The sequence below is a fragment of the Microtus oregoni genome, unplaced genomic scaffold (genome assembly GCF_018167655.1).
Source record: "Microtus oregoni isolate MIOR12 unplaced genomic scaffold, Mior012 000073F_001, whole genome shotgun sequence".
In the NCBI taxonomy this organism is placed as follows: domain Eukaryota; kingdom Metazoa; phylum Chordata; class Mammalia; order Rodentia; family Cricetidae; genus Microtus; species Microtus oregoni.
In genome coordinates, this window is record NW_024543981.1 from 1932043 (window position 1) to 1959342 (window position 27300).

Consider the following 27300-nt stretch of genomic DNA (forward strand, 5'->3'; position numbering starts at 1 on the left):
ATGTGCACTGGCATTTTGCATTCATGAAGTTGTTTGGTCCCCTGGAACTGGAATTACAGACAGTTGTGAGCTGCCATGTGCTCCTGGGAATTGAACCCAGGTCCTCTGAAAAAAGTCAATGCACTTAACCACCCCCCCCCCCTCAGCCATCTCTCCAACCCCCTGCAGGGTAAATTTTTAAAAGACAAAAGTAAAAGCTACTGATACCACTCAGTGGTCAGAGTGACACGCCAGTATGTGCAAGGCTCTGGTTCTATCTCCATCATTGCAAATAAAGAAATAAATAACCCTGAAAATAGAAAATACATAAAAATGCAATCAATTATGTGGAAAAACAACTTGAATACTTGTTTTTAATGAGTACCATATCATTGTCTCTTAAAAACAACAGCAACAAGCTCTTGTAGCTGTTGTACCCAACCACTGAACTATACCACAAGCTACATGTAGTTTTTTAACCATTTGTTTTCTTCTTTAGATATATATTGAGACAGAGTCTCAACTATGAAGCCTACCATGCCAGTCTTGAATTTGCTATAGCGACCAGGCTGGCTTCATCTTGTGATCCTCTGGCCTCACTCCCCCACATTACAGGTGTGAACTGCTATGCTTCACTCTCTTTCACAGATTTGACTTTTTCTGTTAAAGATAGGTTTTTCTGAAGCTGTACCTATTACAACAGCCATTACACATGTCACAGGCAGCAGTGATAGTAGACAGCACTGTGACGAGTGTCACTAGGACCCATGAGCTATATGTTAGAGAAGCTTTCAATATAGATCGCTCATGTTGCAACCTACAGAGAGCAGAACATTTGCTCTCTGAATCTAATCACTTAATTCTCTCTCCCAATGTTATAGGGCAAATGATAAATTTTACTAAATGAAATAAAAGGCAATGAGAATAAAAAAAAACGGGATGGAAAAATGAGCCATACAATTTTGTTCTGTGCCGCCCACGCTAAATTATTAAATATAAAGAGAGTATAAAAGCTCTTCTTGAGAAAGCAGGGCAGAAAGGAAACCATGATATTGTTTCATCTTCCCTCACCCCAATGCAACAAGGTGACATCTTCTTTCCAGTTCCCCAGTCACAATAAGTCTGGCAGGCACCATTGTTTTGTTTTGTTTTGTTTTTTGTTCCAACCTGACAGTAAATTTCCCAGTGTTCTTTCAAGTCAACCAGCTTACCAGACGCTTTTGTAATTGTTAAGGTATTATTTTTGTAGAATTTATAATGAAAGCCTGAGAACGCACAAGTGTTTTAGTTTAAAAACTTTCGATTTATTACTACTTCCCAAACAGTAATGCCCCAAATCCCATTTAATAGCATATCCCATTTTGTTATTTGTTCGAGGCAAATGATGGGCTAAGCCATACTTCCCTTGAGGCATGCACAACGAGAAGTTTGGAAGTCTCATAAGCAATTGCAATGGGTGGTCTTTACAAATTACAAAAATAGCCAGTCACTGTAGCTTGTGCTAACAATCTGAGTAATCAAAGGCAGAATCATGAGGACTACCTGTATAAAGACAAATGGTAAATTCCAGGCCATCCTCGGCTACCGAGTATGATCCTGTCTCAAAAAAACCCAAAAAAATTAAAAAATTAAATAAAATAAAAACATCCACAACTAAAACTTAAAACTATCCTTAAATTCAAGCAAAGATCCGTGATTTAGAAAAGCTAAAGATCAACAATTTAGAAAAGCTACATATTCTAAATCAAGGAACGCATTGGCTCTGTGTGGTAGCTAGCATCTAAATTCCAGCCCATGAGAGGATGAGTTTAAAGCCAGCCTATGCTTCAGTGTGACACTGTATCTTATCCTGACCCCCACCTACCCCAGAGGATATGTAATTACTGGGCTGGGGCTCAGTGGTAGCATATTGCTCTGGCAGGAATAAGACTCTGGGTCCCATGTTGACAGCTATAAAACAACAAAAGAGGAAAGGTTCATTCCTTTGACAAACTTCAGTTCTTGACAACTCCAAAGGCATTCACGTTATATTTTAAAAGACACTTTCGCTTGATGTTTTAAAATTTATAAAAATATAAGAATGTGTTTGCCATAAAGAAATGATGAAGAAACAGCAGTTGGATATCATATGCACATAATCCCAGCCCTCAGAAAGAACAGGGAAGAGAATCATACGAGTTCGAAGCCAACCACGGCACACACAAGCAGTATACATACAACCAGGGTAAAGCAATGTACACACAACCAGGGTACACACAAGAAGTGCACACACAACCAGGGTACATACAAGAAGTGCACACACAACCACGGTACACACAAGCAGTGTACACACAACCATGGCACATACTTGAAAAAAAAATACATGGCTGAGGGGGCAGGTACCTGTATCTTGATATATTATACAACACATGAATGTGTCAAATCATGTGGGAATATAATTTTTATATTTCTGTTTGTCAGTTAAGGAATAAATTTAATTTTGTGAATAGACCGTATAAATAGCCCTGGCTAACACAGAGCCATCTATGAATACTAGGGCTGGCATAAAACTCACCGACATCTACCTGCCTGAGTCCTGGGATTAAGGGCATATGCCACCACGCCTGGCAAAATTATTCTAAACTATAAAAATAGATATCAGTGGGGTTGGTATGGAGCTCGGCTGACAGAATGCTTGTTTCATACACCTGAGTCCCTGGTGACAGTCCCCAGCACTTCCTAAAGCAGAGCTGGGATCACACCTGTACTTTGAGCACTCTGGTGGTAGAGGAAGGAATATTAAAAGTTCCAAGTCATCCTCAACTACAGAGAGAATTTAAGGCAAGCTTGTGCTATATGACATTTTATCTCATAAAAAAAGGTACAGGGTTAGAAAACAAGAGCAAGGAAAGAGGTATCTTGAATGAGAGAGCCATTATAGGGTTAGCAAGAAACCTGGTTCTAGAAAAATTCCAAGGAATCCACAGTATGACCCCAGCTGAGACTCTAAGTGATAGTAGATAGGGTGCCTGAACTGGTCTTACCCTGTAGTCAGACTGATGATTATCTTAAATGTCACCATAGAACCTTCATCCAGCAACTGATGGAAACAGAGGCAGAGACCCGCATGGGAACACTGGACTGAGCTCCCAAAGCCCAGTTGAAGAGTGGGAGGAATGAGAACATGAGCAAAGAGGTCAAGACCATGATGGGTTCACCCACTGAGACAGTTTGCCTGAGCTAATAGGAGCTCACCAACTCCAGCCAGACAAGGAAGGAACAAGCATAGGACCAAGCTAGTCCCTCTGAATGTGGTTGACATTTGTATGGCTGGTGCAGACTGAGGGGCCACAGGCAGTGGCACCAGGATTTATCCCTACTCCATGTACTGGCTTTTTGGGAACCTATTCTCTTTGGATGGATGCCTTGCTCAGCCTAGATATAGTAGGGAGGGCCCTGGACCTGCCCTCTGAGGATTGGATGGGGGTGGGGTGGGAGGGTATGTGGAGGGAATGGGAGGAGGAGAGGAAGTGGGAACTTGGATTGGGATGTATAATGAAAAAAAAGATAGTTTGTTTTCTTTTTGAAGAAAACAAGATTTAGCATTAGGCTAGACAAGGAACTAAATTGTTTTCTTTAATGAAATTACCATTTGAAAATGCATTGCCATTTATGTATACAATCTCTAAAATCTAATTCATTGATTTAATTCCTCCAAAAAAATTCAGTGAAAATCTTTTTTTCCTGTATTTTGAGACATGGTTGCTCTGTGTAACAGTCCTGGCTGTCCTGGAGCTAGCTCTGTAGACCAGGTTGGTCCCATACTCACAGATATCTGTCTGCCTCTGCCTCCGAAGTGCTGGGATTAAAGGTATGCACCACCACCGCCTGAGAGGTGCAGTTCTTTATAGTTACAAGCAAATTTTTTCCTAAAAAAATTATGACAGCAAGGAACAAACCTAAAATTAGCTAAAACATATAGACAAGGGAGTGTATTGACTTTCCCCAGTGTTAAAGTTATATTATACAACTACACTCATCAAGAGACACTGTTGATGACAGAGCATCAATACTTGGGACACCGGAACAGAAGAGAGAACTACTCAGAAACACTTATATAAGTATGTGCAACAGATCTCTCTCTCTCTCTCTCTCTCTCTCTCTCTCTCTCTCTCTCTCTCTCTCTCTCTCTCTCTGTGTGTGTGTGTGTGTGTGTGTGTGTGTGTGTATGTGTGTGTGTGTGTGTGTGTGTGTGCACAAGCACACACACATCTGTGTTTATTCTATATGTGTGCTGTATGTGTGTCCCAGGACAGAAAGCTATTTCCGCCAGGGCCCAGAAGCAGTGTCAGAGAGTGCATGCAAGTATTGCATACTGTGGATGTAACCCAGCATCTTTTGCATACTAATATGGCCTCATGGGGATGGGGGTAAGGGTGGGGGTGGGATTGGGGGAAGGGGAGAGGGGGAGAGAGAAGGGAAGGATTGGGGAGAGTTTGGGGGAGTGGGAGGGCTGAGATGGAGGAAAGGCGGATATAGTAGCAGGGAAGAAGATACCTACATTAAGGGAGCCATTTCAGGGTTGGCAAGAGACTTGGCTCTAGAGGGAAACCCAAATTTCCACGGGAATGTCCCCAGCTAGGTCCTTGGGCAGCAGAGGAGAGGGTGCCTGAACTGGCCTTGCCCCATAATCACACTGATGATTATCTCGAGTATCAGCATAGAATCTTCGTCCAGTGATAGATTGAGATAGAGACAGAGACCCTCATCAGAGCACTGGGATGAGCTCCCAAGGTCCAGTTGAAGAGCAGGAGGGAGAAGATGAGCAAGGAAGTCAGTGGACCACCCACTGAGACAGTGTGCCTGATCTAATGGGAGCTCACCAAATCCAGCTGGACTGGGACTGAATGAGCATGTGATCAAACCGGACTCTCTGAATGTGGCTGAGGATGGGGGCTGACTGAGAAGCCATTGATAATGGCACAGGGACTTGTTTCTACTGCTTGTACTGACTTTTCGGGACCCTAGTCTATTTGGATGCACAGCTTCCTAGGCCTGGATGGAGTGGGAAGGGTCTTGGACTTCCCACAGGGCAGGGCACCCTGTCCTCTGTTAAGGCTGGAGGGGGAGAGAGGCAGGTGAGTAGGGGAGCGGGAGGGGAATGAGAGGAGGAGGGGTGGAAAATTTTGAATGGAAAAATTTAAAAAAATAAAATAAAATAATGAATATGGCCAACCATTGAACTATATTGCTATTTCATGAGCCAATGATCTTTTTTTGACAAGAATACAAAAAAGCCTACCCATGTAGGAATAGTGGTAGAACCAGAAGATAAGCATAAGCAAATAAAGGAAGGGGAGGAAAGATTACAGGAGTCAGGGGTGAGTGGATCTAGGGGAGGGGGAGGTGAGGGCTAGGAGAAGTGGAGGAAACAGGGACTGTGCTCAGGATTTATTGTATGAAAGAAGAATATTTTCAAAAAAAAATACAGAAAAGTCAGGTGTGGTGGCAATACCTGTAATTAGGAAGTGGAGGCAAAAGGATCACAAACAATTTTAAAGCCAGCCTCTGTTATAGTAAGCTAAAAATCAGAATAAGCTACATAAATTCTATCTCAAACAAAAACACAAGTACTTAAACCTTATATAAAATTAATTTAAAATGGCTTTGGTGGATTATACTGTAATTTCAGCACCCAGGAGCCTATGAAAAGTGTGTATGTACATGAGTTCAAAGCCAACCTGACCTATACATAACAACTTCCAGACCATTCCAACCTATATATCAAAGACCGTTATCAAAGAGCAAACCAAAACAGAGCCGTAGGGATTGAGATATGGTTTCGCAGTTGAGAACACTGGCTGTTCTTCTAAGGGCCCTCAGTTTGATTCCTAGCATCTGTATGGCAACTCACAACCATCTAGAATTCTAGTTCCAGGAAGTTCAACACCTTCCTTTAGCCTCTAAAAGTATAAAGTGTACATGTACATGTACATAGACATGCGAGCAAGCAAAACACCCAGACATATAAAATAAAAATTAATATTAAAAATCAAGAAAAATTAAAAATGGATCATAGAACTAATTGTAAAAATTAGTCTTTGAAAACATTTGAAGAAAAACAATCCACAATCAGATTTGGTGAAATATTTTTGGACATGACATCAAAAAAACAAAATATTGCTAATTTTTAAATTTTCAGTATTGCTAAAATATTACTAATTGGAAAATATTGGGAATCATTAAAATTCTTTTGCTTTTGCATGGTGGGTGTTTGTGATCACGCCTATAATCAAAACGCAAGGGAATTAAAAACAAGTGAGTAGAGAATCAAAGACCAACCTCAGAGGCAACTGGGTAACCAGTCTCAGTTTTTTTCATTCTGTGAAAGACCTTGCTTAAACCAGACAAAACAATGTATATCATAATCTTAACAAAGGACTGATACCTATAACATATAAAGAACACTAAAAATTGAACATCACACAATAACCCAATTACAAACACAAAAGACTTGTAGACATCACACAAATAAGAATACATAAACGCAGAATAAACCCCTGAAAAGATGTTTTAAATCATTAGCCATTAGGGAGGACGGAAGGTTTATCACTACACCTTTGATGGAATGACTAAACAATGATATCGTCAAGGATAGGCAAATACAGGGGGAAGCTGGACTATTCACACATTGCTTGGAAAAGTAGGAAACAATATAGTTGCTCTGCCACCGTAATTTGACAGTTCCTTATACAACTGACATCAACTTACCATTCACCTCAGTGACTGTACTCTTCGGATAGTCATCTCCATGTTAGACTTTTAGTTAACTGTGACAAAATATCTGACAGGAACAATGTAAGTGAAGAACAAAGTATTTTGGTTCATGCTTTCAGAGGTTTCTGAGTCCCTGGTCTTGCCTCCATTGACTTTTAGCCTATTGTAAGGCAGAACTTCAGGACATAACAAGTGGCACATGGCAGAGACTAGTCTCTTCATAGTGGACAGGACCAGAGACCAAGAAGTGCACGGCACAAAATATAGCCCCAACAACACATCCTCGGTGACCTATTTTCTCCAGACAGGCTCCACCTCTTAAAGTTTCCAAAGGAGAACCATCCAGTATTCAATATATGATCCTATGCAAGACATTTCATATTCATACCCTAACAACTTCCCCAAAATAAAACTTACATTTGGGCAAGTAGTTGCACACAAATGTTTATAGCACCTTTATTTATATCAATAAAAAAACTTGGAAACGAGCAGGGAGTTTAGCTCCATGGTAGGGCATGTGCTTAGGGAACTTGAAGTCAAAAGTTAATCCCCAGCAGGATGGTTCAGTGGGTAAAGACACTTGTAACCAAGGATGATTTTAGTTCAATCCCTGGGGCCAATATGGTGGAAGGAAATTACCAACTCCTGCAAATTGTTCTCTGAATTCCACATGTGTGCTATGACGCATGCATTCCACCCTCCAATAAACAAATAAAGGTCCATTTCCTAGGCACGAGTGATTGTGCAAAACAAACCGTGTACCAGACAGCCAGGGTGTGGAGATGTTGGAACACTTTTTTTAAGCAACAACAAAATACAGCTGGAAATGGTCCAGATGTCCTCGAATGGATGCATTGTTAAATAGCAATACACCCACACCCACAGACTGCTGTTTAGCAATGAAAAGGAACAAAGAATGGATATGTACAATATTCTGGAAGACTCACCAGAAAAATACAATGAATGAATAAAGCCAATTCCCAGGCTTGGTAGCCTATGCCTGAGCAAGCGCTGAGGGTGAATGATCACAAGTTCAAGCTAGGTTAGCCTGGCTCTAAGGCATTGCATATAAATAAAATAGAAAGAGAGAAATAGAGGGGGTAGAAGGAGGGTGGGAGAAGAGAGGGAGGTGGGAGTGAGGGAGAGAACTCGAATTCCCAAATGTCCCATTATATAGATTACAGAATTGAGAAAAAGTATAAAAATAGATAACATATTGGTGATTTCTGGGTTTCAGGAACAGGGGTGGAAGAAGGAAGGAAATATGTGTTGTTATAAATGGAGAACAAAAGACACTTTGGAGGTGATGGAATGTTCTACATCTTGACTGTCTGTATCGATGTTAGTATCCTGAGATAGATATTATTATCCTGTTTTAGCAAGCGGCTACCATGGGAGGAAATTGGGTAACACAAAATGTCTTTGTGTCATTTCTCACATTTATGTGTGAACCTACATTTATCTCAAAATAAAGTGAATAAAAATCAAATTCAGAACTAAATAAAGAAGCCAAGTGTGGTGGTGCACACATTTAAGCCCAGCACCTAGGGGGCAGAGACAGGCAGTTTTCTATGTCTTTGAGATCAGCCTGGTCTACTTAGGGTGTTCTAGACAACACAGGGCTTGTCTTGTGAGACTCTGTCTCAAAAAACAAAACAATAAATAAATGAATAAAATATATACAGTAATCCAACTAACATCATTTTAAAAATTGTTCCCATAGTCTTTCCAAAAATTAGTATAAATATTGATAAACTATTCCCACTAAATTATCAATAAAAAACAAAACCATAAAAATCCAAAATATAATCAATTCCTGAATCCACTAGGGTATTTAACCTGCATAAAAATTTTTGATCTATACCAAAATTCAAAGGAGCTGGCATAATCACTAGATACAATCAATGATATATTCATAATCTGATGTCATTACTCAGGATAATAGAAGTTTTTGAACAAAAGTGCTGAGGAAACAGGTCAACGAGGCCATGTTCTTGATGGAAGTATTCAGATTCGGGTCTCTTTCTTTCTGCCCTTTCTGGCTGACATGAAGTAATCTGCACCATTCACAAGGACCTACTTATTCTGCCTTACCTCAAGTCCAAAGCAATGGAGTCAGCTTCTCTTGGCTTGAAATTGTGGTCCAAAATAAATCTTTTCCTTTAAAGTGTTTCTCTAATATATTTGCCACAACTACAAATACTTGAATATACTTTACTAATGTTATTTTCATTGCCACCTCTACTAGAATGTTAAGTTTCTTTCTTTCTTTGTCTTTTTTTTTTTTTTGAGACAAAGTTTCTCTGTGTAGCTTTGGAGCCTGTCCTAGAACTCACTCTGTAGCCCAGACTGGCCTCTGCTTCCTGAGTACTGGGATTAAAGGTGTGTGCCACCAGCACCTGTCAATTAATTCCAATTTACTAGAAGACAAGAGCAAAATAGTGTTCTAGGGACTATCAGCTATTTTTTTTCTTAATTCCTCTAAGGGATCTTGAGATAGGATCTCATGACAGCCCAGATTGGCCCCCAACTTGTGGCAATCCTCCTGTGCCAGTGTCCAAGTACTGTGGTTACAGGAGTGTCCCATCACACCTAGTTTGCTATCATCTACTTTCACCTAACATCACGTGGTGAACCTGATATGCTCGAAGCTGAAACAGTTCATCTCCCCGCTCTCATATTTACTCCTACAAAGTCAACAGAGCCCTTCCACCACCGTGCTTCTGAACCACAAAACACAAATCTCTTTTGCAAATGTCAAGCATTAAGAGGATTCCTCACTATATACTATGGTCCTTTGTAGCTTTTGAATTTTTTGTTCTATGTGAACACATTTGAAAAATAGAAGCATTCGGTAATCCTTTAGGTTAAAGATAACCATTGTTTTCAAGCATTTACTATTTAACATTGCTTATCTTTGCTCTTCAGTAGTCAAGAAGGTAATGAAACAAATATGTGTCTGGGTGTGGTGGTGTGTCTCTATTCCCAGTTACTGGGGAAGGAGAAGCAGAAAGATCATGAGTTTGAGGCCAGTCTTCGCCACACAGAGAGGCTAAAACAACAATAACACATATTTAACCGAACATTCTAAACATCTATCAAACAGTACATTTTAAATGCCTGCCTGACCCCACCCAAAGAAAACTAAGATCTTTTATTTACTTTGCATTACTCAAGGAAAGGGGAAATTTTACTAGAAGCAAATCACTGATAAATACATAGGTAGAAAATTAATAGCCAAATAATGAATAATAACAAGAAAATAATAGCCAGTCATTCACAGCTAAGATTCACATTAGCAGCATAGGAGGAATAAATGAGGCATTCTTATCAGTACCTTTTACCTCAGAATCGTGCCTGTAGTAAAAGTTTAATACTGATGTGTTCCATCATTTATGATAACTGTAATGTAGAAACAATTCAAATGACCACCCGAGTGAATGGTGGATATAGCTGCATAACCAAACATTGATCAGGCATACAAAAACAGTAAAGCCTGAGAATGTGGATGATCATAGATAGCACTGCAACAAGTGAAGAAGCCAGATGCAAAATAGACTTAATTCACAAAAATCCTAAAAAAACAATTCATATAAAAATCCAGGATAGTGAAAAATTATGAAGATGCATAGTAGACTAGCAGTCCCTTAGGGTTAGGACAGTATGTATCTTGGGAGAATTATGGGTAGAAAGTCCAGCATTTCTGTTTGAACTAAATATATATATATGAAAATGGATTGTAGGGGGCTGAAGAAATGACTCAGCAGTTAAGAGCACTTGTTCTTGCAGAAGACTCAGGTTTAACTTTCAGCACTCCTGATATGGGAGTCCCCTCTGTATGCGGTGAATACCATTGGTTAATAAAGAATCTTCTTTGAGCCTATGGCAGGGCAAAATATAGTAAGGTGAGAAATCTGAACAGAGATATATAGAGAATAGGCAGAGTCAGGAAGCTGCCATATAGCTGCCAAGGGAGAAAGACACTAGAACAGAGCTTTACCTGGTAAGCCACAGCTTCATGGCAATACACAGACTAATAGAAATGAGTTCACTTAAACTATAAGACCTAGCTAGAAATACCCTTGAGCCATTGGCCAAATAGTGTTGCAATTAATATAGTTTTTGTGTGATCATTCAGGTCTGAGATTCTCTGCATACACACTTCCTTGGCGACTCACAACTGTACCTAACTCTGGTTCCAGGGGATCTGACACCCTCATCTGACTTCTGTGGGGACATGGCATGCATGTCGTACAAAGACATATGTGAGAGCAAAACATCCATACACATAAAATACAATAAATAAATATTTTTTAAAAAAGAAAATGGATTGTAATGACATACAAGATGGGGGATGGACTAATAAGTGTTGAACTGTTTATCTGAAGAAGATAGAATGGGCAGTTTTTCAATAAACCTATCAAAATGTGAATGTATCCTAGCTTCCTTTTTGATAATGAAGTTCAGCAGTTCTTACCATGTAAATGCCATCCACACTGAGGGACAGAAAGATGACTCAGCCAGTAAGAGCACTTATTTTTGCAGAGGACTTGATTTTGGTTCTGAGCATCCACTTAGGGAAGCTTCTACCCAATCAACTACAACGGCAGTTCCAAGGAGTCTGAGACCCACTTCTGACCTCCATGGGTGTAGGCACGCATATTGTGCACATATGTACATGCAAGCAAAAAACACAGATAAACTAAATAAATTAAAAAGAAAAGAGAGAAGATACTAATCATATCTATCTGTAGGTAATGGAACATGCCTGCACCTTCAGCATACAAAGAGGCTAAAGCAGGAGAATTACAGATTAGAAAATAGCCTGGGCAACATCCCAAATTTCAAGCCAGAATGGGGTTACATAGTGAAACTGTCTCTAAAAACAAGAAACAGGCTGGGTTGGTGGTGGTGCACACCTTTAATCCCAGCACTCTGGAAGCAGAGGAAGGCAGTTGTCTGTGAGTTCAAGACCAGCCTGGTGTACAGAACAAGTTCCAGGACAACCAGAGATGTTCCACAAAGAAACTCTACCTCGAAAAACCAAACCAAACTAAACTAAAACCAAACCATAAAACAAGAAACAAAGCAAGGTATATCCAAAGCATTCACTCCTAATCAATCATCTGAAATAGCTAAAGCCAGATACGGTAATAAATTCCTGTGATTCCAGTTCTTAGAAGGCTTGGGCAGGAGTATTTTGAGTTTGAGACCAGCCTGAATGTATAGCACTTGGTAGAGTGCTTTCTTTTTTTTTTTTTTAAATTTATTTATTTATTAAGGATTTCTGCCTCGTCCCCACAACCGCTTCCCATTTCTCTCCCCCTCCCCCGATCAAGTCCCCCCCCCATCTGCTCGAAGAGCAATCAGGGTTCCCTGACCTGTGGGAAGCCCAAGGACTGCCCACCTCTATCCAGGTCTCGTAAGGTGAGCATTCAAACTGCCTAGGCTACCACAAAGCCAGTACGTGCAGTAGGATCAAAAACCCACTGCAATTGTTCTTGAATTCTCAGTATTCCTCATTGTCCGCTATGTTCAGCTAGTCCGGACACGGGAGCACCGGACAGAAATCTCAAGGTCCAAATCAGGAGCAGAAGGAGACGGAGCACGAGCAAGGAACTCAGGACCACGAGGGGTGCACCCACACACTAAGACAATGGGGATGTTCTATTGGGATCTCACCAAGGCCAGCTGGCCTAGGTCTGAAAAAGCATGGGATAAATCCGGTAGAGTGCTTTCTTAATGCATGCAGCTGTAGTTTGGCTCTTCAGTACCACCTATACCTATACACCTATCCTGTGTTACATGATTCTTTCTAAAAGAATAGAAAACAAAGTTTGTTGCCTAGGTTTGTATCTTGAATTGTTTTTCTGAATTTCCTTCTAGCAATTTGCATGCATGTGTCACACACACACACACACGCACACACACGATGTGAATTTCAAAGGACTATTTGGAAAGAGTAAATAATCCTGTAGGAGAGTTGGAGGTTGAGGAAAGGAGAGGGTATTGGGGTGAATATTGTCAAAGTACATTATGTATTTGCATAAAGATTTCATGGTTAATTCTTTCATTTTGTACAATGAACTTATGCCAATAAAAGTTTTAGTAAGTAAATAAATTAGCTAAAAAGTAAATAAAAGCAAGAACACCATTTGATTATTGCCATGGCAGAAAGTCATTGTGTCATAAATCAATGGTCTTCCAATTTGGGTTTTTTCAATATGATTTATTGCCCCAATCTTTAGTTTTTTTCTTTCTTTTCTTCCTTCCTTCACTCCATCATTTCTTTTTCCTGGGGATCAAATCTAAACCCAGTGAACATTCTCCCACTAAGCCATATCTCCAGACTTTCAGGTCTATCAGCAGACATTTCAGGGTCATTCCTTTTCACCAATAATGTGTAATAGGTACACTCCTATATGCTCCTTATGGGCTCAACCAACACCAGCTGGAAAACATTCAGAAAGACCTGTGACTGACTGTGTTGAACTCATATAGATCTTTTCTTGTCCTCATTCTATAAACAATCCAGTTAACAACCATCTGCTAAGATATTCTATGAGGTATTGAGGAACCTAAAGATGATTTAATGTATGTGGGAGAGGGGTGTGAACGTAGCTCAGTGGTTAAGTTTAGAATGTGAGATGCCTTTGATTCAGTTCTCACCTCCTCACACAAGGATGAAGACCATGCATGGGTTATATGCAAATACCATCTTACTTCATATAAGGGGCTGAAATATCTGTGAACAACAGAATCCGAGAGAGTTCCTGGAATCAATTCCTTGTGAATTTGAAGGGAAAACTGTAAATGGCACCTGCTGTGTGTCAGGCCAATATGAAAGGACCAGAGCAGAGGTTTTCCGTGGGATTTATTTGCTTAATCCCTACTTGTATAGTTCATCAGTTGGCAGGACTTTCTCACTGCCCTTGTAGAAAACCATATGTATTGCTTTGATTCTGTCCTACCAGAGGGAGCAACTGTCAGATCTGAAATCCCAGGTACTCCTACCCAGTCTAAGGTCTGTGAAAACCATGAAGTGCAAGTTAGAAAATTAACACCATCAGCTATATGAGCTACTTGCACTTTATTTTTTTTTATTTATTTATTAAGGATTTCTGCCTCCTCCCCGCAACCGCTTCCCATTTCCCTCCCCCTCCCCCGATCAAGTCCCCCACCCTCATCTGCTCAAAGAGCAATCAGGGTTCCCTGACCTGTGGGAAGCCCAAGGACCGCCCACCTCTATCCAGGTCTCCTAAGGTGAGCATCCAAACTGCCTAGGCTCCCCCTACTTGCACTTTATAGACAGGTCAGAGAGAACCTAAGAGAACAGGAGCTACAGAAAGGTTGAGCAGTGCTTATACAAGCCAACTTTTCTAAGGGCTTCTGTACACATGAATATCTGGATATTTCCACAGCAGCAGAACCAACTACTACTGTAGTTGGACACAGCATCTCCAATTTCGTAAAGCTGGAAAGAATTTTAGTTTCGTAAAAACAAAATGGGGTGTGGCGCATTTTCTAGCCAAAGGGCTATTTTATTCCAAGACACTGGTGTCTGCTGACCTTCATTTATAGGCTGAGCAATGTTCTATTTAAGTAAAATTAACTCATAGTGGGCTCCTTTTTTAGGACGTAATAATTATTGCAAAGAAATAACAATGTTTAAATGTGATTTGTTCTTAGTTTAGATTTGATTATACTGGGATATAAGTAAATGTCTTTGTCCATACAAAGTTTAAATTTAGAAATTATTTTATATTCAGGAAAAAAGACCATATTTAAATTCATTTCTCCATGTAAAATATTTCTAAGAGGGAAAGGATCGGTCTCAACAGGTAAAAGTGATATAGCCATGCAAATCTGATGGCCCAAGTTCAAGCCTGGAAAGAATGTAAAAAGCCAGATGTGGTAATACACATCTGTAAAGCCATCACTCCTACAGAGAAATGGGAAGTGGAGAGAAGAAGCACCTTAGCATCATCCGTCTGGACTGGAAGAAGCAGAGCTGCAGCAGAAACAAGAGAGACACTGCCTCAACAAGGTGGGAGGCAAGAACCGGTTCACACAGGTTATCCTGATGTCACATGCATGCATGCCCACGCACACACATTAATTAGTATAATAAAAATTTTAGATTTTGTGAGAACCAATATTACCTTTGTGCCTTTTTCTTCTCCTAAATTGCAGGAGTTATTTTCTCCCTGTTTGTCATCTCAGCACATAAGCAGTCTTAATTAAATACTTTTTTTAATGATAGGGCTGGAGAGATGGCTCAGCAGTTACCAGCACTGGCTATTCTTACTGAAGACCTGGATTTGGTTCCTAGCACCCACGTGGCAGCTTACAACTAGCTGTAACTCCAGTTTCAGAGAATCCAGTGCTCTCTTCTGGGCTCTGTGGACATTTATGTATGCATGCAGTGCACATGCACACATGTGGACACAATTAAAAGTAAACACTTTGGTTAACTGAATGGATTATAAAAACCACTCACAGGAGATGTTGTTCATATTACTTCATGAGTTATTTATGTATGATATATATCTGTCTAGATAGGTAATAGATAGACAGACAGGCAGAGATAGATACTTAAATGTACTTTAGAACATTTTATAGTTTACCCAAGTTTCTATTTATTAGTAGCCTAAAGGCCTTTTTAAGGAGACAGTGTCTTATGTATTCTAGGCTAGCCTCAAAAGTAATCTTGAACTTTTGACCCTCTTCTTTCTGCCTCCAAAGTGCTGGAATTTACAGGCTTCTGCTTCTGGGGACCAAGCACAGAGCTTGCTATATACCAGGCAAATAAATACTCTACCACTGAACTATAGACTCAATCCCCCCCTTCCTTTATGTCTATACCTATAAACTTCAATTTACTAGACATACCAAACTTCCTTCTTTCTACAGATCTCTAGTTTGGGAAGGTTTCACTTGCCGGTACCGTCAATGCTACATGCTAGCCTGAGTTTCATTTGAGAGCTAACAGAAGCTAGACTACTTGGAGTTCAGATTTTTTTAAAAAATGCTTGAGATTACTTGTACTTTTGAACATGTAATCTGTTGGTATAACCTTTAAAACTTCATTAAGTTGGTTCTATTTTTAAATTACGATAGGACAACTATTAGATGTGATTATTTAAACCATGTCTGTTAACTCATTCATGCCTGCAATCCCAGCTATGCCAGAGGTTGAAGCAGCAGGATCAAAATTTACAGTTTATCAGGATCTTGTCATAAAATTTAAATAAGTAAACAAATGAATAAGGGCTGAAATTGTAACTCAGTCATATGAAGTTTGCTCAGCATACACTAAGACCTGGGCTTAATCACCAGAAACATACTCAGACAAATGATAGCTTCCTCATAACCACGAATAAAAATGGTACAGCTATAGCTGCAAGCTGAAGATTTATAAGTTGCTTTAACATTTTTGGTTTGGTTGGTTTGGTTTAGTTTTTTGTTTGTTTGTTTGTTTGTTTGTTTTTTGTTTTGTTTTGTTTTTTGAGACAGGGTCTTTCCACATAACCCTGGCTGTTCTGGAACTCTGTAGATCAGGCTGGCCTTGAACTCACAGAGATCCACCTGCCTCTGCCTACCAGAGTGCTGAGATTAAAGGCATGCACTACTATACCTAGTTTGTTTAAAATAGTTTTCAATGTCTCAAAACCTTTCATTTCCTGGACTTTGCATTTGAAGGCTTCTACCAGGGGAAAAATGAAAATAATAAATTCAAATTTAATATCTAAATTTATCAATTTTCCAAGACTGTATGCTACCTTGGAAAAGATATTCAAATAAGTGCTTGCAGCAATCACGACGACCTGAACCCAGAACCATAGAAGGAGGGAACTGACTCCTGAGAGGATTCCTCTGCCCTTGAGCAATTACAAACACACACAAACATTTTTTAAAGAAAGAATACTGATTTAATTTCTAATCCTGTGTCTTTTCAGATTTCACTCATTTATTTTGTCTATGCTATTTTTCTCTAAAGCAATCTTTCCAACATTGGTATTCTATTTCTGTGAAAACTGCAAACTCTTGAAGCCTCCTCTCCCATCGTCCAAACCTGATCTCAACATTAACCATTACCTTTCATCCTTGTTTAAGCTATATTTGCTAATGGCTATGAGTTTATTGTAAATAGTACATGTAACTTATTAGGAGTCATGTTTCTAATTTTCCTTTGAAGAGAAGTTCTTTAGACTGCTGGATAGCATATTCTCATAAAAAGATGAATTCAATGAGAAACAGGTTTCTAAGCTAAGCAAAGCTGCCTGCACCTTTGCTTAAATCATCTGCATTCACAATGAAAAGCAACAGAAAATGGAATTTTCATAATGGCATTAAATAAAACCAACAAGGGCTGGTGAAGTGGCTCAGTGAGAAAGAATGTTTGCTGCCAAGCCTGAGGACCCAATTTAAATCCCAGGGACACCTACATGGTGGAAGAAGAACTAATTCGCACAAGTTGTCCTCTGAGTTGTGAGTGTCACACACACACACACACACACACACACACACACACCAATGCAAAATTTAAATCAAGCCAAAAATTTCACAGTCTTTTCCTGTTTTCGATTTATTTTTAACTTAATTATGTTTGTATGTGGGGGAGGTATGTGCATATGAGTGTATTTACCCTCAGAAGCCAGAACAAGATGTTAGAGTCCCGAATCAGGAGTGACAGGCAGTTGGGAATGGAACTCAAGACCTCTGTAGGAACAGCAAGCAGCACTCTAACTACTGAGCCATATCTTCAGACTCCCCCATAGCCTATTTTCTTAGTAGCAAATTGTATTAAGAAAAGGGTTCCAATTAGTGGAAAATTAACAGATCCAAATCTCTCACAAAGATAGTATAAAATATTAAGCTATAAATGGAAACGTTTGATGGGAGTCTATTGCATTTTATACAAAGTAAAGACTTTCTATATTTACATATAATTATAATGTGTATATGTATTCATTTTCCATATGTGTATCACAACTTAAGCTAATCAAACTTATATTTTCAATGCACTAGTTTCAGAATTACACAAAATGCCTTTCCTAGTGAATATTTTAAAACACAGATGGTTGAAGGAAGAGGACACAATTTAAAAATGAAAATGATTCTTAGGAGTAAAAATAGCCTACTCTTACGAACTAGTCATGATTCTTGGTTATTCTCAAGTCATTTAACTGAACTGGCCTGATGGCTCAGCACGTAAAGGCATTTGCCAACAAGCCTAATGACCTGAGTTCAATTCCTGAGAGCCACAGGATAGAAAAAAAGAACTCCACCCTCTCCAGCTTGTCCTATGACTTCCATACGCACCATGAAAAAGGCACATACACAAAGTAACTAAATGCAAAACCTTATATTAAGTGAGAACTCCCATGACTCAGCTTTCATCATTCCTGGCATATACCAAAAGGGCACTGTATCCTACCACAGAGATACTTCTATTTTTATTGCTGTTCTAGTCCCAACAGCAAGGAAATGGAATCAGCCTAGACGTCTAACAACAGATAAATGGGTATAAAAAAAATGTAATACAAACATAGTGGGTATTTTATTCAGCTATAAAGAAAAATAAAATTTACAGAAAATGGATATCTGGAAAACATTATTTTAAGTTAGATCACCCAGATTCATATATGCTCTCTCATATATGAATCATCCTAACACATAATATTTATATATATGTAGATAAGCAGAGGTGTGGCCATGGGCTGTGAAACTAGAAAGGAGACTATTAAGTGAGGAGAGAGGTAATGAGGAAGGGGAAACTGATACAACATATGAAATGAAAGCAGAAAGGAGCTTGAGGAAGTGGGGAATGATAAAGGAGGAAAGGGGAAAAGAGATGTATAGGAAAAGAAACAAACAAATTGTCCAGAAATGACATAATGAAACCTAAATGTGTGCATGCTAATTAAAAATGACGAAAAAGAATGAAGTAGAAGACAAGAGACTTTGTACTGACAACCAATAAAGAAAAAGAACCATAGATTTGCAAGGAAAAAAATCAATTGATGACATTAACATGATTTTTGCATAATATTTGAAAGAGGAAATACAAAAAATATTACATGTAGGTTTTTATTCTGCTGTTATTAGATATTTCTGATTTTTCATTACATTCAACTGACTTAGTAGCATACCTTTGCTTGTAAGCTGGAGATCATATTCATTCAAGTATAGATATGTTCGGGGCTTAAATAATAAGAACAGCCTCTCTCTCTCTCTCTCTCTCTCTCTCTCTCTCTCTCTCTCTCTCTCTGTGTGTGTGTGTGTGTGTGTGTGTGTGTGTGTGTGTGTGTGTGTGTGTGTGTGAGAGAGAGAGAGAGAGAGACAGAGAGAGAGACAGAGAGAGAGAGACAGAGACAGAGAGAGAGACAGAGACAGAGAGATACTGGGAAATGAATTCAGAGCGCAAATGTTTTTCCACTGAGCCACACCCGTCTTCTGAAAGCCCTGTTAAAGCCCTAGCATAGTCATGATGTACTACGGTACGCTGGATTTCTATAGGACCTGTCTGCTGAAGAGTCAAAGTTTCACGTAGCTCACTCATCCTTTCAGCAAGCTTATGAAATTCACAGATTAAAAACAGATGCCTCAAAAATCAAGTAAGCTCCAGATACGAGGACAACAGTGATTTACTGAAAAGGGCCTATCTGTCCAGTGGAGGGATAAAAGACCAGGGATTCCAGACCTTATTTATAGTAAACATTGCCACGCTTATCATCAATCACATTTCTAACCTTTAATAAAAAAAGTTTTTTTTTGTTTTTTTGAAACAGGGTTTCTCTGTAGCTTTGGAGCCTGTCCTGGAACTAGCTCTTGTAGACCAGGCTGGCCTCGAACTCACAGAGATCCACCTGCCTCTGCCTCCCGAGTGCTAGGATTAAAAGCATGTGCCACCACTCCCAGCTAAGAAAATTTAAGTTTTACATATTATAAAATCAGTCTGTAGCCAGGCCTGGTGGATGCAACCCTATAATCCAGAGTACTTGAGAGGCTGAGGCAGAAGGATTACAAATTCAAAGGCCTCCCTGGGCTACAAAGTGAGTTTGAGACTAGCCTGGCATTTAAGAAAGACTCCATCTCAAAATAGAAAGCAATAAGTGGGCCTGGCAGATAGCTCAGTAGTAGAATTCTTGCCTGACATGAAGGAGGTCCTGACATCCATATCCAGGCCTGAAGAAAATGAAACCGAGTTAAATGATAATATACCTGGGAACAGGGGCTAGAGTGACGGTTCAGTGGTTCAAACATCGGCTGATCTTCCAGAGGACCTCCGTTTGACTCCTAGCACCCATATAGCAGTTTGACACCCCTATCTGGCCTCTATGGGCACCAGGTACTTACTACAAGGGATACCCAGGCAAAACACTCATACACATTTTAAAAAAAAAAAAATCACAAAACAGTGAACTGAGAATGGCCAGAATTGTGACATTTTTAAAAAGAAATTTCAGCCAACTGATATCATTGAGCGACTCCATATTTCCAAAGAGAAAATGCTTTGTGTCTAGTGCATGTATGGACTAAATGCTGTTTACCAATATAACAATTTTATTTGTTCCTCAAGGTTAAATTATGGTTCAGCAGCAACTCCTCTGAGACCATGTCCAATATACTTTCCACTTCATATTTTTGCTTTGTTTTGCTTTGTTTTTTGAGACTACATCCTATGCCACTGAGGTTGGCCTGGAACTCACTATATGCACTCACATCCCAGGCGCTGCGATTACAGCCCTGTCCTGGAAAACTGCTCTCCTCTCACAGTATTTGCTTTTAAATGTAATGTTTCTTCATCCCTAGAACAATCCATACTCACATTTTTCTTACAAGTGCTAAAAATATGGCAACCTTCAATATGACCGAAATTAGCTATGAATCTTTTGAAATTGTTTCACCTCCATAACTGAAATAAATGGACCTACGTATTCTGAGACTGGCTTCTAAGAATGGCATTCAAGGACTAGAGAGATGGTTCAACAGGCAGGCTTGAGGACCTGAGTTGGGATTCCTTAGCACTTATGTAAAAAAGACACAGGAGGTAGGTAGTGGGCCCTTGTACTGAAAGCACTGAGGAGGCGAAAACAGGAGACTGGGGCTCGCCAGTCAGCCAGTCAAGCCAAATAGGCAAGCTCCAGTTTCAGCTAGACCCTCTGTCTTTTTTTTCCCCTTCATAGCTTCAGAGCCTGTCCTGGAACTCACTCTGTAGGCCAGGCTGGCCTCTGTAAACAGAGCCTGGAATTCAGAGATCCACCTGTCTCTGCCTCCCGAGCACTGGTATTAAAGGCTTCTAAATTTCTTCTAACCTTAGTTTTATTTTTTATCCATCAAACTTTTCCCTTTAGATCGTATTCCACCAATATCCTGTCATACTAACAAGTACAAAATAATTCTAAAACAAGATACTCAAGCTGTCCTATATTGATAGATGTTCATTTTCAAATTTGATTTCATACCTGCTACTTTTAAAATCAGCTATAAGCAAAAATTGGCCTGGTATATATACATTCCACCCAGAGTATACTAGATTGAATACAAATACAAATTCCTGCCATTGTCAAATATAAGAATATGATATCAAGAAATATGGAAAGTCAAATAGAAATGACACCTAAAACAGAATATGGAATAAGAAGTGGACTTTATTTATTCTTTTTGTCCAAGAGCATCCGTCACTTTAGTGCTTAAGCATTGTTGCCAAACTGCCGTTTTTTTTCTCAGTAGCAATCATACTATTTGCCTAGGAGGAAAATTTCACTCAGTTTCTTGTTGTAGGAGGCCGCTTATTCATTCCCGGCTGCCCAGACTTGAAATAACAGCACAGAAACCATATTATTTGTAAAACTGTTTGGCCAATAGCTTAAGTGTATTTCTGGCAAACTCATATCTTAAATTAATCCATCTCCATTAATCTGTGTATCTACACGAGGCTGTGGCTTACCAGGTCAAGTTCTGGCATCTGCCTCTGGCAGGGCTACATGGCTTCTCCCTGACTCCGCCTTCTTTATCCCAGCATTCAGTTTAGTCACCCCCCCCCCAGCTGAGTTCTGCCTTGCTATAGGCCAAAGCAGTTTCTTTATTCATTAACCAATAAAAGCAACACATTGACAGAAGGACTTTTCACACCAGTTTTTGATAGTGCCCTGGACACTAACACTTTGCCAGAATAGTCAAGGTCAAGGCTAATATGTGTACAGCATTGTAGAAGAGACTTATCTCAGTGCACACCTTTAATCCTAGCACTCAGGAGGCAGAGGCAGGCAGATCTCTGTGAGTTTGAGGCCAGCCTGGTTTGCAGAGTGAGAGACACCTGTCTTGAAAAACAAAACAGAAAGACTTATCTCGTTTAAAATACTACTCAATCATTGTTACTAATCCTTATACTTCAAATGCCACAAAACCTAAGCACATTTTAGCAATCAGACTTAAAAGAGCGTCAAAGAGATTAGACACTTTAGTACAACAGAGACAAATATAATTTAGCTTGCACTCCAGGCAACTGGTTAGGTCTAAGGGTATGATTTAAGAATTGGACTCACACTTGGTAGTTGTGGTGTACACCTTTAATCTCAGTACTCAGGAGACAGAGGCAGAAGAATCTCTGTGAGTTTGAGGCCAGCCTGGTCTACAGAGCTAGTTCCAGGACAGCCAGGGCTATACGGAAACCCTGTCTTGAAAAACAAACAAACAAACAAAAATATGAGTTAATTAAATAATGCTAAATCACAAGTCAGCAGCAATGAGGGTTGTTTTAAATGTATGGGCAATTTAAGAAGTGCTGCGGACCTGAAATTAGTGGTGATTCTGTTTAGCATGGATTGGGATGCATGACATCTTACTAAGTGTCTTGGTTCATATGTGGAGGAGGTGAAAGGACAACTTTCAGGAATCAGATCTCACCTTCTATCATGTGGGCCCAGGGGATCCATTTCAGGTTACCAGGCTAGGTGATGATATGTGCCTTTACTTACTGAGCCATCTTACAGGCTCATGATTCTGGTTTTCTATGATGTATAAAAGCTGCAGTCAAGTTTATCAGTATTCCACCTCTTAAAAATGATTTGAATCTAGTATTTTTTGTCTTAATTGTGTTGATATTTATTTTGCTTTTAGAGAAAGAGGAAGAACAAATAAAGCTGAGTGGATAGGATCTGGGAGGAGTTGGGGGAAAATATGATCAAATTGTATTGCATAAAAAAATAAATAATGATTAAAGAAGAAAAACTTCAGTATAACTCAAAAAAAAAAACCTCTGTAAAATACTTTTCTTCCTGACTTATTGAGAAAGGCTCTTATGGAAACCAGGCTAGGCTCAAGCATGACCTGGAATCCCTGATCCTCCTATGTCTGCCACTTAAATGCTGGAATGAGAGATGCATGTTACCATAACTGGCTTTCAACCAATTTTGAAATAACTTTAAATTAACAAAATAACAACAACAATCATACAGACTGTGTTAATCTTCACCCAGCTATAACTAATATCATTTTATATATCTATCTAAACATTTTTCAAAGTAGGAAATTAACAATGGTTATTAGTGTTGAGTCATAGCATATAATGCTGAGTTTCATAGACAATTTCTTTGACTGATTTTTTTAAAGTTAAATTTTTATTAGAAATTCAGTCAAGAAAGAAAGAAAGAAAGAGAGGAGAAAGAAAGAAAAAAAGAAACAAACAAAGAGATTAAGTCAGTCTAAAATTAACCAGGCAATGGTGGCACACACTAATCCCAGAACTCCAGGGGCAAAAGTAGGTGGATCTCTATATGAGTTCAAGGCCAGCCTGGTCTACAGAGCGAGTTCCAGAACAATCAAGACTGTTACACAAAGAATCCCTGACCCAGAAAAAAACATAAATAAATGAATAAATAAATAAAGTCTAAAATTATATTGTCACTTCACTTCCACTAGGGGGGCTCAACTCTAGGAGTTCAGGTACAATTCAGACTTCTTCCTAGCTAATCAGAGCAACAGGCTGGTTGGGAAAACAGAACCGTATGCTTTAAGATAGCTATAGTTTTCATGCTCAGAACCTTATGCACAGCTGAAACTGGGGTACAGAAGTTCTTCAGTGGTTAACAGAAGTAGAAAGTCTGGGAGGAAAGACACAAAGCAAAAATTTCTTAAACATTCCCAGTAACTTTAAAAAATAATTAGTGTGTGTGTGTGTGTGTGTGTGTGTGTGTGTGTGTGTGTGAATATATGCACACACAAAGCCAAGGAATGATGTGTAAACATTAGAGTACAAATTGCAGGAGCAATTCTTCTACCCAATAGATTAGACTCTGGCAGTCAGGACTGCCAGCAAATGCTTTATCATGTGAGCCATCTGCGAAGCCTCCTCAACCCCTACCCACATTTCATTTTTGTAGCTTCTGCATTCATTGTTTTTAACAACTAATATGTGCAAACAGCCTATTTTTAAAAGTAAGTAAGTAAGTTCCTTACCTTGGAGACGACTCTATGTTTCTTTTCTTCCATATGTTTGTTTCCATAACTTATTTACTTATAGTTTTAATCATGTAGTTCTTCTAGGTTTTGGATTCCTGATTCTGCTGTCCCTAGCTTCTAAGAGCTGGGATTACAGTGTCTGCCACAACCACACCTGGCTGCTCTACCTTGTTTCCATAGTTATAATATACAACTGAAATAATGAAACAGCCATGTTTTCTCCAAGGAGCAATTACAATATAGGATAATATGGGAAAGTCATTTCATAGTCTTCTAACCAAACCACTCTGGAACACAATCCCTAACCAACTATGGAAATTTTGTGTCAACTAGTTTTGGCTAGGATTTCTGAGCCAATTTAGTCCAAACTACAAATAACTGATAACTAATTTTAGTCAAGGGATGATTCACCACCTTTAAGTAGATGCCCAATATAGAGAAAAGTTCAATGCAAGTATAGGCCAGACCAAGGAATATGGGTATTCTTTATATTTTTAACACTATCTTGTGAGATATGACTTCAAAATTAGAATTTAGCAATGAAATGGGACATGAGATAAAGGTTAGCTTTCTTAGAAAATTATTTTAAAATATTTTAAAATTTAGAAAAGCCATATGGAATTGTTGGAAAGCGGATGTCATGTATTTCAAGCTTTTGTTCTTAAAACAGTGCCTCTTTTTTCATTTTTAAAATATTTTGCTTAATTTTTATTTTGTTTAAAAATCAGAGCAACAAATCCCCGCCTGTTCCCTCGGGCAATTCCAAGAAATCCCTTCAGTGGAAGCTAGCTGACATACATTGCCCCCTCCCCCTGTTTTGTCTTGGTAGCTTTTGGAATAAGGGCCTCAGCCATTGCATTCCTGTTTTAACGTCTAAAGAAGTCATGTGACCATTACCCTCGGGGCATCAGACACTTAAAGGCACGTGATGTCAATGGCCTGTGTGGGACCTCAGCCATTAAGTTGCAATTCACAGTAAAAATCTCCGGGATAAATTTTTAGACTCTCAAACACATAGCGATGTTGAAATGGAGCAAATGCTGACTGTTCAGTAGATTTTAACTTTATCTACATCTTCTAACTACTGTGGCCACGCAACGCCCTCACCCAGTCTACATTACCCCTAACAGGAAGAGCAATAGCAGCATCCCTTCTGTATGGTCCTATACAGTTAGGCTCCCCAATTCAAATCCAAGTTAGACCTGAACGACTTGGGTAGTTAAGTTCCACAGCTCAAGTGAAAATCAAGAAGTCTTTAGGATGTAAAGTGTCAGCCAAGCTGTAACAGCTAGGGCCTGGAGCCAGGCGGAGGTTCGGAACCGCCAGCACTTGACCAAGCAGAAAGGCAGCAGCAACTTTGGGACTGGCGACCCGCCAGGGCGGGGGTAGTCTGTGTCCCCAGGCCTCTCATTAGGTCGCTAAAGTAAGGCGGGTGGAGAAAAGTAAACACAGGCAAGTGCAGCTGTGCCAGGGAATGGGGTTCCAGTTACCCTGTTTGCTCAACCTCCCAGGGATCCTAAGCGGTCCCCGGTGCCGAAGCTGGGCTAGTGAGCTCTGGGTTGCAGAGCCTGAGCAGTTAGGACGCCAGAGGACCGCCAGCGCGTGGCTAGGGGAGAGAATCGAAAGATACCTCTGGGCTAGCCTGGAGAGGTTTGCAACGGAAAGAAAACAAAAAACAACAACAACAACAAAAAAAAAAAACTGCTTACTCATAGGGAGTCGCGGCGCGGTCCCGACGCCCAGAGTAAGAAATAGAGAGGTGAGCGGGCGGAAGGTGGGCAGCCAAGGCCAGGTTCCTTCCAAGGGCCACCGCACCCTCTAGGCGTCCCTCCCTTCCAGGAGCCACGGGGTCCTCAGGAGCCCGCTGGGTCACCCTTAGCAGTTGACCGGAAACTAGCTGAAGGCAACCTAGGCTGAGGGCTCCGGGATTTCCCAGTGGCTGAGGAGGGAGGGAGGGATGGATTGGGGAATGGCAGTAGCTGGGAAAGGAAGGCAGAGGGAAGTTAGGCACACGGTTTCCACTCCAGGGCAGTTGCTGCCTTAGGGAATCTGGGTAGGGGTTGGCTTCTAGGACCGAGAACCTCCCGCCGGCGGTGGGCAACACGTTAAGAGTAACCAGAGAGCAGGCACAGTAAGCAGAAAAAGTAGTGGCAGCCGGTGAGGGATAAGGAACCCTTTGGAGCTCTCACCCACCCTGGAGGCAAAAGATCGTCCTGGAGCCTCAGACCCCAGATGAAATTTTCCTCCGTCTCCCCCTTTGCCCAACCCCCGCCTTCTGGTGCAAGGCACGTTCCGGCTGAGGTTCCGGGAGATGCTCTTGCCAGGACCCACTCTTGCCCACGCCCAGAAAACCCTTTTCCCCTCGCGCTGGAGCTGGAAAGCACTTACGTAAAGTTGCAGACTCGTGGATCTGGCCCGAAAGCTTCCCACCAAGCACTCAGACAACTTCTGGCCCTAGGAATCTCTGCAGCTGTGGTTCTAAAGCCAGCGCTCCCTCCCCTGCTGCCAGCCCCCTCCGCCCTGCAGCAGCAGCCATTGGCTCGGGTGGTGTTCACCAGCGGCCTGGGAACCAGGAAGGGGATTGGGCCAGGAGCCTGTCACATCAACTGGGCTGGGAGCTGAGAAACTAGGCAGAGGGATGGACACTCAGGAGAGATGAGAACTGGAACTCTGTGTTTGCAAGTCTTATTCTTCACTCCCTACCTGGTGTAAGAACTACTTATAAATCTATAGTGCTTGGCTTGGGATACATGTTTAAAAAAATTACTGAAATAAATGTAAGGTTAGGGGTTTCGGATCGTGTTTGAATGTTGCCTATTTACGTCAGCTATGGGGGTGAAGGTGCAGTTTTTCTCTTCATTAAGAAGGTATAGAACAAAATGTTGCTCTGTCCAGACCTGGCGCCAAAGAACTTTGCGGGGGAAACCTCTATCCACTTTCCCTTTGTTTCTGCCTGATACGTTTTGAGAGAGGGTCACACTTTGTAGCCAAGGCTGGCCTCAAATTGGTGATCTCAGGGCTCAACCATCTAGTACTGGGCTAACCTCCTAGCGCTACCACGCCCATTTCATCATAGTCAGGGCAAGGCCCATGTGT

General features: G+C 40.3%; 1 protein-coding gene across 2 annotated transcripts in view; it reads right to left on the minus strand.

Annotated features, from left to right (window-relative positions):
* Positions 1 to 26716, minus strand: part of Pls3 (plastin 3) — a 98657-nt gene extending 71941 nt beyond the window's left edge. For both annotated transcript variants that reach the window (XM_041642201.1, XM_041642198.1), the window contains exon 1: positions 26593 to 26716. The gene's annotated coding sequence lies outside the window, so the exon portion shown is untranslated. The remainder of the gene's footprint in view (positions 1 to 26592) is intronic.
* Between the last annotated feature and the right edge of the window lie 584 nt (positions 26717 to 27300).